The sequence below is a fragment of the Marmota monax genome, unplaced genomic scaffold (assembly GCF_021218885.2).
Source record: "Marmota monax isolate L192 unplaced genomic scaffold, Marmota_monax_Labrador192_F-V1.1 WCK01_AAM20220418_F8-fsc00036, whole genome shotgun sequence".
NCBI lineage: Eukaryota > Metazoa > Chordata > Mammalia > Rodentia > Sciuridae > Marmota > Marmota monax.
Window position 1 is genome coordinate 12,504,361 of NW_026694491.1, and position 16,224 is coordinate 12,520,584.

The window sequence follows — 16,224 nt, forward strand, 5'->3', positions numbered from 1 at the left end:
GAAGGGAAAAATATTCCAAAAGGAAAAATGTATTTTATTTGCAGTGGACTTCATCAGGGTATCACCAAACCATCACATTACAGATGCATTTTGATTTGGAGAACAAAACTGACTCTGTGAGGAATCAAGATGTTTTCAAAAAGGAAATAACAGTTAACAAATGTCAACCATGATGTGAAGAAGTTCTTCAGTCACATAGTTCAGATGAAAACTATGCAGAAGTGGCACTATGTACAATATGATAATATGTATTTTAGGGGGTAACTCAATAATGTTATTTTCCTTTGGATGCTATCTGGTAAGAATAAGGTATTAATTAAGTAAGATATGGCATATAATTTTAAAAACTTGGGACATTAAAGGTTCCAGGCAGTGATAAACGATTATGCTTGTTTTCGTAAACTGACATTATTATGTACATTTCAAAAGGAGAACTGATAACAATGTAGGAAGAATTGATAAAAGAAATGACTAAAAACAGATCAAATGGCAGATTCTTGCCATTATATAGGTAAGATATGATGAAAACTGGAAATAATGTCATGAAAGTTGGGAAATATGAGAGTGATATAAAGGTAAATAAAAATAGATGATGAACTGGGTATTAGAATAAAGAAAAGGGAGAAATATATGACTACAAGTTGTCTGGCTTGCCTAATTATGTATTATGCTTTTTACTTAGAGAGTAGGACCTCAAAATTTCTCTTTCTAAAATGAATTTTTCTTTCATATTTAAGAGCTATGAATGGTTCAAAGACAGAATCCAAACTAATCAATAAAGTGCAAGAGACTCATCATTGCTCCAAACTCATCTCTGTTTATGTCCTTCATTTTTAAAGGAGGAGTGTGTACCCTATTCTCTGCCATAGTTATCTGTTCCATTAATTAAAGTGCTTGGTATATGTGAGCATACTTGGACACTCCATCAACTGCCAGTTTTTAGATATACTTTTATTGTCTTCATTTGCTTTATATATTATAAACACTGAACACTGTGCATATCTTAGAAATGGCAACTGAAGCTGATCAATAGCTTTTCTTTTCCGTTTCTTTCCTTTTCTTCCTTTCTCTTTCCTCTCTCTCCTCTCCCTCTCTCTAGTAATTAAATAACATTGGTTCTTAAGTGGAATAATGATGTTGCTTCTTTCCAATTCCCTTTGGTTCTTTGTCAGAAGCAGCTACCTAACATGATGTCACTTCTGAAGAGGGAGGAATTTAAAAAAAAAATCTTGCTATGGTGCTTCATTTTGATTCTTCTATTTCTTCTCCCTTCCAACTCTGTGAATGAAGCTATAGCTATAGCTGCAGGGTAGATGGAGAAAAAGGGACATTTTATGTTACACAGGTAAGAGATGTTGAAATAATGTCACAGAGGTGATTATATTATCTTGCTTCCCCAACCTTATATAAACTCCATTTTTGTTATGGAAGCAATAATTTGCTTAAATGTCAATAATAATAATAATAATAATAATAATCAGACATAGAGCTGTGGACCTGGAATGTGAAAAGTATCATGGGTTATGATACTTTTGAGTGTCTGATTATGTAGAAATTATTTCATATATCAAATCCAAGTGAAGACATGGATCTGAACATTTCATAACTTTTCAGTGTTTTTTTTTTGTGTTGCCAATATATCAAGAAGAATATATATATATATATATATATATATATATATATATATATATATATTTGCCTCAGATCTGGAATTTTATTAAAATGCTAAAATAATTGCCTAAGTTATGGGGTAAAATTATCATGTAGTTTTATCATCTCACAATACATCACTCTTCAGCAATTAACAGAATTCATTAAGGCTTGTTTTTATTTAGAAGCTAAATACTTTATAAACTTTGGTGTTATTTGGAACATATTATTAAGAAGGATATTGAGTAAATATTTAGTTATGTATTCATTTATCAGAGTTAGACACTACACTTTTTTGTTTTGATGTAACTTTTGCAATTTTCCTGACATTTATATATGATGTACTTTTATATGGAAGTGCAATAACATAAATGGTTATTAATCAAAATGCCATCATTCATAGTAAGAACCCTGCGATTTAAAGCAAAACCCTCTTCACACTATAAAATATAGCAACATGTCTTTTATATCCAAAAAGGAAATTCCTCTTATGTAAATGATCATTAAAACTACACAAAGTGATATGATTTAGTTTAACAAAAAACTTGGAATGTTTCTCAGATAAAACTGTACTAGTCTGATAGTATAGATTCTAGACTGTAGTTTGAAAGAAAGCAATAGTGAAAATAAATTTCATGCCAGTAGACACTTTAAAAACTAGATTTAGCAGCAGTCACATTAGCTTAGATAATGGGAGAATTTTTCTTCATTGAAAATGCTCTCTGTCGCTTAAGAAGAACTTACTGAGGCAGCCTGCCATCTAGCTTTTTCACAGAAAAACAGGCTTGCAGACTGCAGATGAGAGTCTGGAGCAGAGACAATTTTAACTTAGCCATTCCTAATTTATCTCAAGCGTTTTCAATTCATCTTCACTGCTCTATGCACACAGGAACACCAGATTGCCATCCCTGGGGAACAGAATGCAACCCGGGATCTAGAGAGCTGTCACATTCCAAGAAATATTTAAATTGTGCTGATTTTCTTCTGGAGAACTGAGCCCAGGGAATGAAACTCTCCATCAAGTCATAGCTTTGCGGGCAATAGATCAGAGGATATTGCCAGTTTTCTAATGGATTATTGTTATCGGGCAGGTTTTCTCTGAAGGTACGTAGTTATTTTCTCAATTCATTACCCTCTCCTATTTATCAGGTAATAGTCTAATGAGCTAGGGATCCAAACCTATAAAAAGAGAAAGATGTTAAGTAGTCGGTATTCAATGAAGAATGACATTTTATTGCTGCATGCTTGTAGGTGAAATAATCTGATTCCTTTACTAAAGATGAGTAGGATATAGTTTGAATTGCCTTGTCAGCAAAAACAGGCAAAACCAAAACAAAACCGTGCTGCAGGCTGCATTATCATAAGTTCATATTAATTCTCTGAGGGATTTTCCTTTTGCAGCTGCAACATATAATGAAGGGAAATACATACTTTGGAAACTCAGGCATATGTATATTTGAATAACCATAATATTCTATCCATGTTTTCACAAACACAAACTTTGTCTCAAATGCTATTATTTCGGTTGTCATTGATGTTGATCGCATATAAATACGTGAATTAGTATTGAATTTAGAGAAACTCCAGCAGAAGTCTGTTTGATAATACTATATTGGTTTACTTCGTTTGATAGATCTCATTTTTGAGCTTGAAAGAATTTTACTAAAATGAATCAGTACAGTGTTGGTTCATTATATTATAAAAAATGTTTTTCTAACTTTGTTCTGTTAAGTAAGAATGTTAATATAGTCTATAGAAAGGTACAAACTGTTTAGCAAAGTAAAATGTTAAAAGCTGGAAAACTTCTGAACAGTAACTGAACCAATGAAAAGGCAGGGAATCTTCTCCTAAAATAAAATTTAGCTCATTATACCAATGATCTATTGCAACAGGAAAGGTGATCTCTGTCATTTTTTTCCCTAAAAGTTGAAGGTGTATGTGTATATATGGGGAAATGGTGTTCTGTCTCAGTGAGTGAATACAGGTGTGGGATAGAAAACAAGCACAGAATAATCAGTGAATTTTTATAAAATTCTCTTTTTATAAAAACATGAAGAAATACTTAAAAATATGGTCTTAGGGCTTTTGATGCATTTTTAATGTTTTATTCCTGTGTGAATAAGCTTAGTGTAACATACCTCATTGATATTGTTGTGTTAAAAATGTCTATTAAAATGGGTTTGACCTGGAGACTGGCATACCTGCTGCTGTATTTGGATTGGAACACAGAGTTTGTGAACCCATCAGTGGGTTAATCACAAGCTTGAGAAAGGAAATGGTGGCTGAGCTTTGCAAAAGCACTTGTTAAATGTGTTCTGATTTCTTTGGAGAATTGAAGAAAGCATTAGAAGAATAAAGGAAACAGAGAAGAACCCCAAATAGTAACTTTCAGAGCCTCTTCCCTTATCCTCATAAGGATTGTCAAAGGCAAAGAATAGAAAAGAGGAAAAAGAATAGAGTCCTCATAGGGTATTTCTAAGTCCTTCTTTTTTTCATGAACCATATAGGATTGGGGAAGGGGGATTTAAGGTTTTCCTAAGGATTCCTCCATTTGGCAACCTTCTCCTCTTCTTTGTGGATTATTTTCTGTCTACTCACTTAAAAAAAAAAAAAAAAAAAAGAATAAGTTAGATTGCCCCTGACCTGGTTTGTTCCCCAATAACTTGCTGCTGTAATGCAATTCTATAGAAGTCCATTCTCTGAAACTGCATACACTCCTAGGTGGATCAGCCTTTCAATTCAATGGCTTATGAATGCCAGAATATGAAATGACTTAGCATCTTCTTTTTTTTTTTTAATTACAACTGGTTCTTCTGAAAAATCTTAGGATATATTCAAAAGGAGGTACAAGTAGTGGTAAAAAAAAGAATTTCAGAGAACACATTTTATGTTATTTTAAAATAAAATAGTACCAATGGAGAATGGAATGTAGTCATTTTATGTGTGAGCATGTGGAAGATATGATACCAGCTTAATAATATATCCTTAACTTTATGTTTTTTAAATGTTAGAAGAATAGAACAAATATTAAAACCAGGAGAAGAAGTTTTATTTGTCAAATTGCTCCAAAATTTTCTTATCACTCTGACCGCCTATTAACCTTTTCTACAATAATCATGTTAGTGTTTCCTCCCTCCCCACAGGTTTCATTCTCTTACCCTGCCATTGAAATCTGCTCAGCTTCCAGGCCTAGCACTAAAACTTGTTTTACTTCATCTTATGGTGAATTCATTGCAAAATATATTACCATAATTTCATTTTATTATTTGCTACTAAATAACATTTATTGAGTGCTCATGATGTTTGTTGCTTCCAAGCAACATGTAGGAAGAAAACATGTAATCATATTCTCTCTTAAATCAGCCAGTTTATTAATACTTCAGGACCTCTAATTGGTACACTAAAAGGAGGAAATTAAGCCCAGCTCTTTAGTGGCTTCTTATGTGCATATAGCACATGAAATGTCTTATATTCAGTCAATCTTATATTCATTCATCTTTACTAAGAACATTGAATATTGAATTGTTTTCAGATTCTCTCTTGGCCTTTTAATATGTCAAAGCATTATAGTAGACAGAACACTGGACTGAAGATAAGGCAAATTAGGTTTATATAGGTTAAGCAAAATTGTCAAAGTTAATCGATCTATATATATGTTTGTCCCATCATCTCTATAATGGCAATAATGGTACCTACATTTTATACTCTTAATAGAGATCACATACATTAACTATCAGAGTTAGTGCACATTACATGTTTGATATATGGTATCTACTTTTTGAGTGTATTTTATCAAGTGTTTTATATAAGAATGTTCCAGTTGAAACAACATTGACTCTTACCTTTCTTTAATGATGCCTGTGTGTTTGTTGGTTTATGTGTACAAATGTGTATTATTTTAGACCTATTTATTTAGTAGTTTTAGAAATGAAAATAATCCATAGAGCATATATTTATTATTTGGTCCTAAAGTTTCTGTAGGTACCCATACATATTTAGATTTTGAAATCTATTATTTTGAGAAATTAGTCCGTATATTCTTTATGACTATCAAATAGCCAAATTATTAATCATAACTTACCAGGGAAAGCAGATAAAAAGAACTATATCTGATTTTATTCTTATCCATTCTCCTAAAGGATATGGAAATAGAAGACAAGACAATAAATCCTCTTGCTCATTATACTGTACCCTTTGCCCCTTTCATTTGTGTTTTATTTTGCTACAGTGGCTTGTCTAGTGAGATGGCCTCATATTCCAGGGTAGTTCAAGCATTCAAATGTACCCCTCAAGGAACAATACAAATATATGAAAACTTTTATTAAATTAAAAAACAGCTTCTGCTTTGAAAACATGCTAAACATTTTTTAACGAGAGTGAAACTGTCAAAGGTGAATGTTAAATTCAGCCAGATGTTGACATTAACTGTGAATTTAAATCTTTATAAAAATAGTATATAAGCTAGAAACTGCTTTCACTGGGTCTCAAGGCTATTGAAAAATTTTGTGTTTGAATTTTCTAGATATATTTCATATCACGGGGTTAGAATATTCACGAAAACTATTTAATATTTTTATATGCCAATGTTAATTCAGCATAACACTTGTCTGCTTTATATTTCTTTGTATTGGTGTTTCCTACTTGGAACCACCAAGTAATTATTTGGAAAGTCCATTGCTGGAAAGTACATATCATTTTCTAGCTAGATCAAAACTTGGATATAAAAGCAAGAGTCTGCTGACAAAAGTTTGTTTTTTAACTTCATAGTGTCACTAAAATTGCTTCAATCATTACATTACATTAAGTGGAAATGAGGTCATTAGGGTAAGCTGTAATTTGAGAAGAGGAAATTTGGACAGACAGACACACAGGCAAGACCACAGGAACAACAGGGAGACCTATGGGCCAAGGAGAGTGGTCTGAGAAAATAATCATACTTGACCGCTTGATTTTGGATTTCTAGCCTCCAGAATTATGAGAAAATAAATTTCTGATATTTAAGCCACCCAGTCTGTGGTACTTTGTTGTAACAGTTCTTGCAAAGTAACAGAGTAAACACATTAAGATCTTTGGCTGGGTGCAGTAGCACACACCTGTAATCCTAGCAGCTGAAGAGGCTAAAGCAGGAGGATCATAAGTTCAAAGCTAGCCTCAGCAAAAGTGAGGCACTAAGCAACTCAGTGAGATCCTGTCTCTAAATAAAATACAAAATAGGGCTGGAGATGTGGCTCAGAGGTCGAGTGATCCTTAGTTCAATCCCTGATACTCAAAAAAAAAGAAAAAAGAAAGAAAAAGAAAACAACAAAAAACAAATTCTTCAGCCCCCCTAGTTCTTCCTTCTTTTCTTTTGCCTTTGGAAATGTAAAAAGTATTCTTGTTCACACTTTAAAATTTTTAAAAACACTCTTAGGCCAGATTTGGCCCAGTTTGCTAATTCTCAAAAGGTATTCCAAAGCCTTCCAAAGTTTAACTTAAAGTCCTAAATTTCATTTAATTGCACAAGATAATCAACTTTGCAGATGGCAGCACTGATTTTGAATCTCAAATATAGAACTTGATCTGTTACTTCTAGAAAAACCCCTCCAAATGCCTAAATTTGATGTGAATATCTATGAGGATATTTTAATTTCATTGCTAATGGACACTTAAAGTTTCAATGTTAAAATGGCATAAGATAAAATTTATAACACAATTGCAGTTTTCTCTTGGACTGAGTACATTCTTTGCAATAAAGAGCATTCAAAGCACTTACCATGTGTTTTCTCATAACTACCAACAACCTTACAAAGTAGTTGATATTGTAATCATTTTCCTGATATGGAAATAAAGGCACAGGACATAAAGCAACTGACTACTGTTTACTTAGCATAAGTAGCTGTGTTGTTAACCAAGGACTGGATTCAGAATCTTTGGCTACAATCTGGCATTTAACCACTATTGCACAAGAGCACTCAAGCCACAGGAGGAATTTATATTTACTAGGAGAACAGCTGTGAAAATGTGGGAAAAAAACAAATATTGAGTGGCAATTTAGGAGAAAGAGAGGGAAAAATTACATGGTGTTCTTTAATCCCACATTCTATGTTAATACATTAGGTGTTTTTTTCCTCTAGGATTTTTTTTTTTTTTTTGTACTGTGAATTGAATCTAGGGGTGTTTTATCACTGAGCTATATATCCCCATCACTTTTCTTTTCTATTCTTCATTTTATTATTTTGCACCACAGATTAAACCAAGGGTGCTTAACCATTGAGGAACATTCCCAGCCTTTTTAATTTTTATTTAATTTTTTTTATTTTTAAGACAGGATCTCACTAAGTTGCTTAGGGTCTCCCTAAATTGTTGAGGTTCACTTGCCACCCTCCTGCCTCATTCTCCACAGTCACTGGGATTACAGGAATGTGTCACTGTGCCCTGCTCTACTTTTTATTTTTTTATGTTGAGACAAACTCTCACTGAATTGCTGAGGCTAGTCTCAAACTTGTGATCCTTCTGCCTCAGGCTCCCAAGTTGGGATTACAAGTGTGTGTCAACACGCCCGGAAGGGTGTGACATTTTATTCAGACTTTTTTCTCAGAATATTATACAACAAATGAGTATGGATAAAGAAGTTAGTTTTATCACAGAAAATCTAAAGAAAAATATAATATGGTCTTAAAAGTCACAGGAATTGTATTTTTAATTTTGCATATAAATTTTAATACTAAATTTAAAATTTCATTTTAAATGGAGAAATGATAAGTGAACTAATTTAACAAGTAGTCATAAATACTCTATTATTTCTAATCATTTTAACAGCATCAACAGGGAAAATACTGGAATGTTTCTGTGAAAGGACATGTTTAAGGAAAAACTTTGCCAGGTGGCAATTCTGCTATAATTCTAAGAAGCATATGATAGTGTGTGAATTCCTGGGTTGTCCTTTTTAAGTTCAGTGATATATCTGATGTGTCGTTAGTATTTTTTGTTGAACTGAGTCATATTTTCTAGCCAAATTTGAATTTGGTACAGCATCTTTGAAAAGAAAAGTAGGCCAGCACCTGCATGTGCTGTAAGTGCAGTTGACCTACTTCATGAATAATTCTTATGCTGCCTCATTTGCACAGTAAAATCCATGTCAGAATCCCAATCTAATATAAGAAATAAAGTCATCATTAAATTGAATATTGTTTCCAAGAGCTTTGGCTCATACCAGTAATCCCAGTGACTTGGGAGCCTGAGAAAGGAGGATGTCAACTTTGAGGCCAACCTCAGCAACTTAGCAAGACCATCTCAAAAAAAAAAAAAAAAAAAAAAAAAAAAAAGGATCAGGGATGTAGCTCAGTAATAAAGTGCCCCAGGGATCAATCCCAGTTAAAGAGGGGCGGGGAAGAAGAAGAAGAAGAAAGAAAGTAAGTTGTCAATCAAACCTATCATTGTAAATAACCAGTAGCCATCTTTTAATTATAAAATTAAAAATATATACTTATCCATAAGAAGAACTTTAAAAAAACACTAATATTGTTTGGGAACACTTGAACAGTACTCTCTACAAAATTAGGCAAAATTAATAACAAACTATTCCATTGTTACGGAAGAACTGTTCTAAAGTATCTCCATCAATACATTCTCTCATTGCATAAATGTAGATATAAACAATGATGGATATGTATGTAAACTCAGCCTTGTAGTTCCTCTTAATTTTATCTACACATGTTCTTTGGGTTCAGAAAACCAAATAAAATTAGTCAACTTTTTGATAGGTTGCTGTTGAAATGTACCTTAAGTTATTTGCAAGCTCTGTAATGTAAGAGACAAGTCAGAATTCAGAAAAGAAAATAATCAATTTTCTTTTTCTAGGATGAGCAATAACAATTACAAATCAAACAAAAGAACTAATCAAATCAACAATTACAAATCAAACAAAAGAACTAATCAAATCAAACACTTGTGCCTCCAAAACATTATTAGTGTCAGAACAATTATTGTAGACCTTGGTCTTTTTGCTGTGAGTCACTGATATCACTTTTAAGTTATAAATGCACATGAGTTTATTTAACTAAAAAAAGGGGGGGGGGGAGAGAGAGAGAAAGGAATGGAAAATGCAATGCTACTGTGAATGAATGAAAACTTAAAGTGTGAATGAACAGATATTTGACTTTAAATTTTTTAAAAATTTTGACTTACATTTAACTGTTGAATTATTTGAAACAGTTATTTCCCTTCAAAATTATATATTTTCCTTCAAAATTATAATGCTATCAATCAGATAACAAAACTTAACCAATTTTTAGAATATGGAAGGCTCTATGGACTATATAATTATATACATATGAAAATTATTTAATAAGATGAGTATTTTATCTAATAATAATATAGTAATTGGCTCCTTTTGATATGTGGACATAACTCAACCATTCAAAACTTTAAACAATTTCTCATATTTTAAAACTACCATTTTACATCATTCTAATATTCTTTCATTTCAATAAAAACTAAAAATTGGAATTTGTGTTTGGTTATGAGTTTACTTTTGATGGAACATAAAAGGCAATATTTTCCTTTTTAATCTTAGTATAGTGTATGTGTGTATATAATGCATCCTTCATTTTTCAACTTTGTTGCGATAAAACTTATATGTCATAAAATTAATCAACTTTAAGTACATAGCTTAAAAGTTTTTAGAAATTTGTACTATTACTATAATCAAAATTCAGAACATTTTCTTCAGTCTCAAAAGAAACTATGTGTCTATGTATAGTTATTTCCATTTCTCTCCCAGAAATGGAAATATCTATATACACCCAGGACACACACCCAAGGCAATCTGAAAACTAAGCCACTTTCTGTCTCTATGTATTTGCCTTTCTGGACATTTCATACTATAGAACCATGTCATATGTAGTCTTTTGTTTTTGAGATTCATCATATTGTAGCACCTTTTCATTGCACAGTAGCATCTTATTTCTTGGATATACCAGATATTTATCTACTAACCAGTTCATATACAAATAGATGGTTTCTGAAGTGACTTTTTATAGTGGTTCACTCTTAGTAAAAGAGAATGGTTGTACTTAGAATCTCTCTACTCACAGCATAATCATGTGTTTGGAAACTAAATAATGTTCAAAATAATTTACCCTGTATTGAGATTTTCAACGTTCCTTTCTTAATAGCTAAGGTTAAAACAAATGAATTTTAAAAGTTTATTATATAGGTATATTAAGATGATGATTAACTATATATTCTGGTCTGATAAGCTTAGGTTCTTTATTTTAAATATAATTCATATTATTTAATATATTTCAACATATAAATATTATGTTAAATAGGCTATTTAAAATTCTTTATTATTGTGTTTGCTGAATTCCTAATAAATATGAGGGAAAATATCCTCTCATAAAAGATTCAATGTGTTCTGAGAAAATATTATGAAAATTTAAAATCTATAGATAAGTGATTTCACTCTTTTGTTTGTAACAGATTTTCCACATAAAGTGGATTTCTCAATTTCTGGAAATTTTCTACATTTAATTTTGTCCATTGTCGCATGACTTACTGTGAGAGAGCTGGTTGGTCTTTTTAGTTTTGATCTTTAGATGCTGTTAATGAAAACATTTTGTGTATTCATTCAAAATCATGTAGATGACTGAGAAAACCTATAAATTAACTTACTTATTGATAGAGTTTCTGCCATTTCTTAAATTTGCTGATAGCCCAGACAGCATCTAAACCCCTCTTCAAAGTTTTTACTTCATGACAATCTTTCTATTTATTCATTTACTTTTGATCAATTGACATGCTGCCTTTATATATATTTTGATTTTGCATTAGTCAACTTGGAAATGAAATGAAGCTTATTTGGATTTTAAGTAGATTTTTTTTCTGTCACACATGATATATAAAAAAATCAAATTCAACAGTCATTAAATGGTATTATGTAAAAATGTGGATGTGTAACCAATGTGATTCTGCAACTGGTATTTGGGGCAAAAATGGGAGTTCGTAACCCACTTGAATCAAATGTATGAAAGATGATATGTCATGAGCTTTGTAATGTTTTGAACAACCAAAAAAAAAGAAATTTAAATAAAAATAAAATAAAATAAAATATACCCTAATGCTTTCTCTATTTGTTTAAATATAAGAAACACAGCGTTCCAAGAATCCTTTCTTTTGTTCATCTCTTAAGGGTACATTCCTCAGTTTAATTCTTTGCCTTTTCTCTATATATTTTTGCTCTATATTTGCTCAGTCTGGGTGGTTTCATTCATTGTCCCATATTCAACTCTGTCTAAATCTGTAACCCTAGTCATGACTTCTTCCCTTTGATTCTGAGCTGGTAATTAAATGCTCAAGATTTAATAGAAATTTTGTATATTAAAAAAAGACTATTAAGAAAAACATTTAGGAAAGTTTAAAAGAAAGAAGAGTGTCTAATTCCTTTTTTTTTTTTTTTGAGAGAGAAAATACTGTTTGCCATTTTATAACTTTGTGGACCATGTACATTGTTGCCCCAGGAACAAAGAGATTTTGCATTCTAATTAAATGCACTGTCTCCCATCATTATTCTCAAGGATGCTGTAAAACCAAACTTTTTGCTGCTAATATTTCCCACTTTCTACTTGGTACAAATGAAATGATTTTAGGTAGGTATCTCACATTAAATCATTTTGGCAATAAACAGTTGCAATTGTCTTCACTATTCTTATCTATAAAAATATTTTTGTATTGACCATATACATAATATCGTTGAATTTGCTATGTACTACAATAAAAACAGCTTTTCTAAAACATTTAACTACAGTAATTTTTTCATTATCTTAGAATTCTGGGTGTTAAAGTCAAGATAACTAGAGTTGCTTGTCTTGGTTTTGAATCAATCTTTTTTGAAGAGAAATAATTTTATTGTTTTTTTTTTTGTCATTTAGGAAAAAAAAAAAAACTTACATAGTCTAAAATCAAAAAGCCAGAAACTTAGCAGTTTACTTGTGAAGATTTGACAAAATATCCCCCATGTATACTTTATTTCAATTTATCTGTCACTTTGTTTTTCTTATTCTATTCCTTTTGTTTTCCTTTCTTTCATTAAATTATTTATAAAAGTTGTATCGTTATTGATTTTGTTTACCTATATTTTTACAAATTTAATTATCTTAAACCAATAATTTGCAAGAAATTTGTGTTAGTGAGTGGCCAGAGGTATGCCCCAGACTAGGCACAAATTTCCTTATTACCCAAGATTTCCACTGATAGATTGGGTGCTGGGAAATGAAGCCAGGGCTTCCTGTATGTTAAACCTGTTCTCTAGCATGCATTACATTCCAAGCCTCCAGACCCATGATTTTGAATGTGAGTGAAGTTAGCCTGTACTTCCTAGGTAATGAAAATAAATGGCTTTAAGATTTCTTAGGATGCAGAGTTACTCCAGTTTACATATCCATAGAGACAACTTTTGCAAACATACCTTTTCCATGTGATTTATTATTTGGAAATCCCTTGCTTGCTTTCTATGATCAAGCTGTTCCTGAGTATTTCTTTCCTCTAATTCATGTCCCCATTCCTACTTTAACAAACAAGATTTAGACCACAGCTAAATATATGATCTCATATTTGAGAAAGTGTTTTGATGGCATCTTGTGAAATTCCTAGACTTGTACATTTTTTTTTGACATCTGCTTCATACACTCTTGTTTCTTCTTCACTGTATTTTTTATTTGGGGTTTCAGGTTTCACTTGGTTTTATCTAAAGTAGAACTTTGTGCGCTCAATTTCCTCTCCTTCTATTGCTTTGAACCATTTTTTTTTAGAGAGAAAGAAAGAGAGAGAGAAAGAAAAATGCCATCTTTATTCTTCTATATTCAGAAGAAATTTTTTAATGTCATATTTTAAAACTATATATCTGATTGGTCTACCCCTACTCAACATTTTCTAATAATTGCTTATGTTTTAATCAACAAGACAAAGTCCTTAAGGTGGTCCCCAATGTCCATAATTGGACCCATATTCCATCTATGCTTTTACCTTCTCTCTTGCTCTCCTCCCTAAAGCTCTACTCCTGCAGTCTCTTCTGCTATCAGCAATTATGCCAATACCCCCTTGCTGACCTTGATGTTTCCTCTCCTGTCATTTGTTCTTGCTTTCCCCTGTGAATAGAATCTTTTATCTTATCATTTCTGGACTGCACTTTCATTTGGTATAGTTCACATCCTAAAAATTTCTTCCTCTGAGAATCATTCACAGACAATTTATTGTAAATATCCCTTTACTCCCCTGTACATTTTCTTTATGAGTTACAACTCTGATATTAGAATGTTTTATTTTCTTTTGTGTGTTTTTTCTTTTTTTTTTTTTTTTACGGGTACCCCCACTAGATCTATGAGGACCGTGATTTCTTCCATTTTGTCAATGTTTAATATCCACATCTAGAAAAGTATCAGGCATTTTATATAATGATTGTAATGATTGTGTTTATAAAAAACATAAATTGCAAATGCCTAGGGTAACCCTATACCCAGTTTTCTAGAGTTTACTTTTGCAATACTTGTGTAATAATTAATAGTATCATCTTTCATTGGGTATCTCAGTTTGGACAATAAAAGGACATTCATACCACCAATATCACATGAAGTAGCCCCCAAAATTGAGATCCAATGTCCATAATGATTGTGTTATTGTTATATATTTTGATGAACATTAGTAGTTAATGAATTTTTAGTTGTATGCTTAGATATGTTGCAGCAGGTATCATGTGGCAATTTCTCCAGTCTGAACAGCTTATATTTTATTATACTCTCCAAATGGTTTAAACAAGTTTGTCTTTTCTTCCAATCCATTTATCTAATTTTCCTGTTAGCTTTCTGATGTGAATATTCATTCAAATTGTTAGGATTGAATTTTGAGGCATATTTTTCCATAGGTTTTATTGGAATGATTGTTATCCAATCAAGAACAAAAACCCCTCTACCATCTATTATTGGACATTTTCTATATATGTCTTCTCTGACATGAGTTTAAAACAAACCCTTATTAAATATAGCCCAGAGCCACACTATCATTTCAAATGGCATTATAACCTGCCTTCAAACTTTCTGCCTCTAATCTATTCCAAATGTAATGAATATTGCTTTTCTTATCTCCTCCTCCTCCTCCTCTTCTTCCTCCTCCTCCTCCTCCTCCTCCTCCTCCTTCTTCTTTTTAATTTTGGCATGGAGGAGAGTATTAAATCTGGGGATTCACACATGCTAGTGATGTACCACTGAGTTACATTCCCAGCCCTGTTTATTTTTTATTTAGAGACAGGGTCTCTCTAAATTGCCCGGTATGGCCTTGAACTTGTGATCTTCTGCCTCACGCTCTTGAGTAGTTGGCATATGCCTGACCTCAAATTGCTTTTCTATCCATATGATACTTACATATACCTAGAATGGCTATTTTCTGCAAAGATTCTATTTTTTAAAGCACAACTCAACTGATGCTTCTTCAGTTAGGCATCTTAGAGCCCTCTCTGTCATAAAGTTATTTTCTTCTCCCAAGGCTCTTCTCTTATTCATTTGATACTGGTCTTCTAAAATCCATCTCAAAAGCTCCATCATAATGTACCAGGTCTCTAGCACTCTGATCTGAAGGTGCATAATATCCTTTGCCCTTAAACATGAATAACATTTCAATAGCTTGGTGTTTTATACCTTTTGCTGCATACCACCTCTTTCTAATTAACCTGTTTTGTTTATGAACACCCTTTCTTATAGATGATTCTTTCTTTCATCTTACTAAAATTACATGCATACTTCCAGATCTTTTCAAATATGACAGACTGCATCAAATTCCAAAAAATATTTTTTAGCCTTTCAAATAGTACATTTTTTTTTACTTTACATTTCTTCTGTTATTAAACTTTGTATTCTGCTAATATCATTCATTATATTGTTATCTTCCTCAGGAAGACCTCCCCTGTTGTCTCAGGTTAATTCAGTTCCAACATGTTTATTTTTGTTCACCACTGTTTTTACAGTTCATCATTATGGCTGCTTTTGCTATTGTATTTGTCTTCTCTTTAGATTATAACGTATAATTGGCTAATTATTGTGTTTAACAAAGGGTCTAAAAGTATTAAGTGCTTAATAATTATTTTTATTGTTTAAAAGAAATGTATTAGCTTATTATAGTTAGACCTCTTTATTTTGGAAATATGTTTTATAGGTAACTTTTTGTAACTTCTGTAGCATTGGCATATATTGGTCTCAATAAATATATATGTAATTAAAAATTAGATTAAAATATAAAGAAAAATAAAATGCTAGAAAATTCCCCAGCAATAAAGATCCAGAAGCTTAACTTTACTTCAAATTATTAAGCAAACATAAAAAATAACAGGGCCAGTGGGAAGAGTTTATCTCACTATGCTTATTTGCCATAGCTTTGACCCATATACAAGAATTACAGTAAAGGCATTCGAAGGCTATTATGAATATATTATAAAGAACTACATTGTACTTATATTTCTATAAGGAAGGTAGATTTTAACTAGAAAGTTAATAAAGAGAAATTTTGGCTAAAGGTTCCACTAATACTATTTACTTATGCAATTTAATT

At 31.7% G+C, this 16,224-nt stretch overlaps 1 protein-coding gene across 2 annotated transcripts in view; it reads left to right on the forward strand.

Moving 5' to 3' along the window:
* The first annotated feature begins 2,441 nt into the window (after positions 1-2,441).
* The window catches only part of Mgat4c (MGAT4 family member C), a 794,840-nt gene continuing 781,057 nt past the window's right edge, over positions 2,442-16,224 (forward strand). For both annotated transcript variants that reach the window (XM_058571319.1, XM_058571318.1), the window contains exon 1: positions 2,442-2,754. The gene's annotated coding sequence lies outside the window, so the exon portion shown is untranslated. The remainder of the gene's footprint in view (positions 2,755-16,224) is intronic.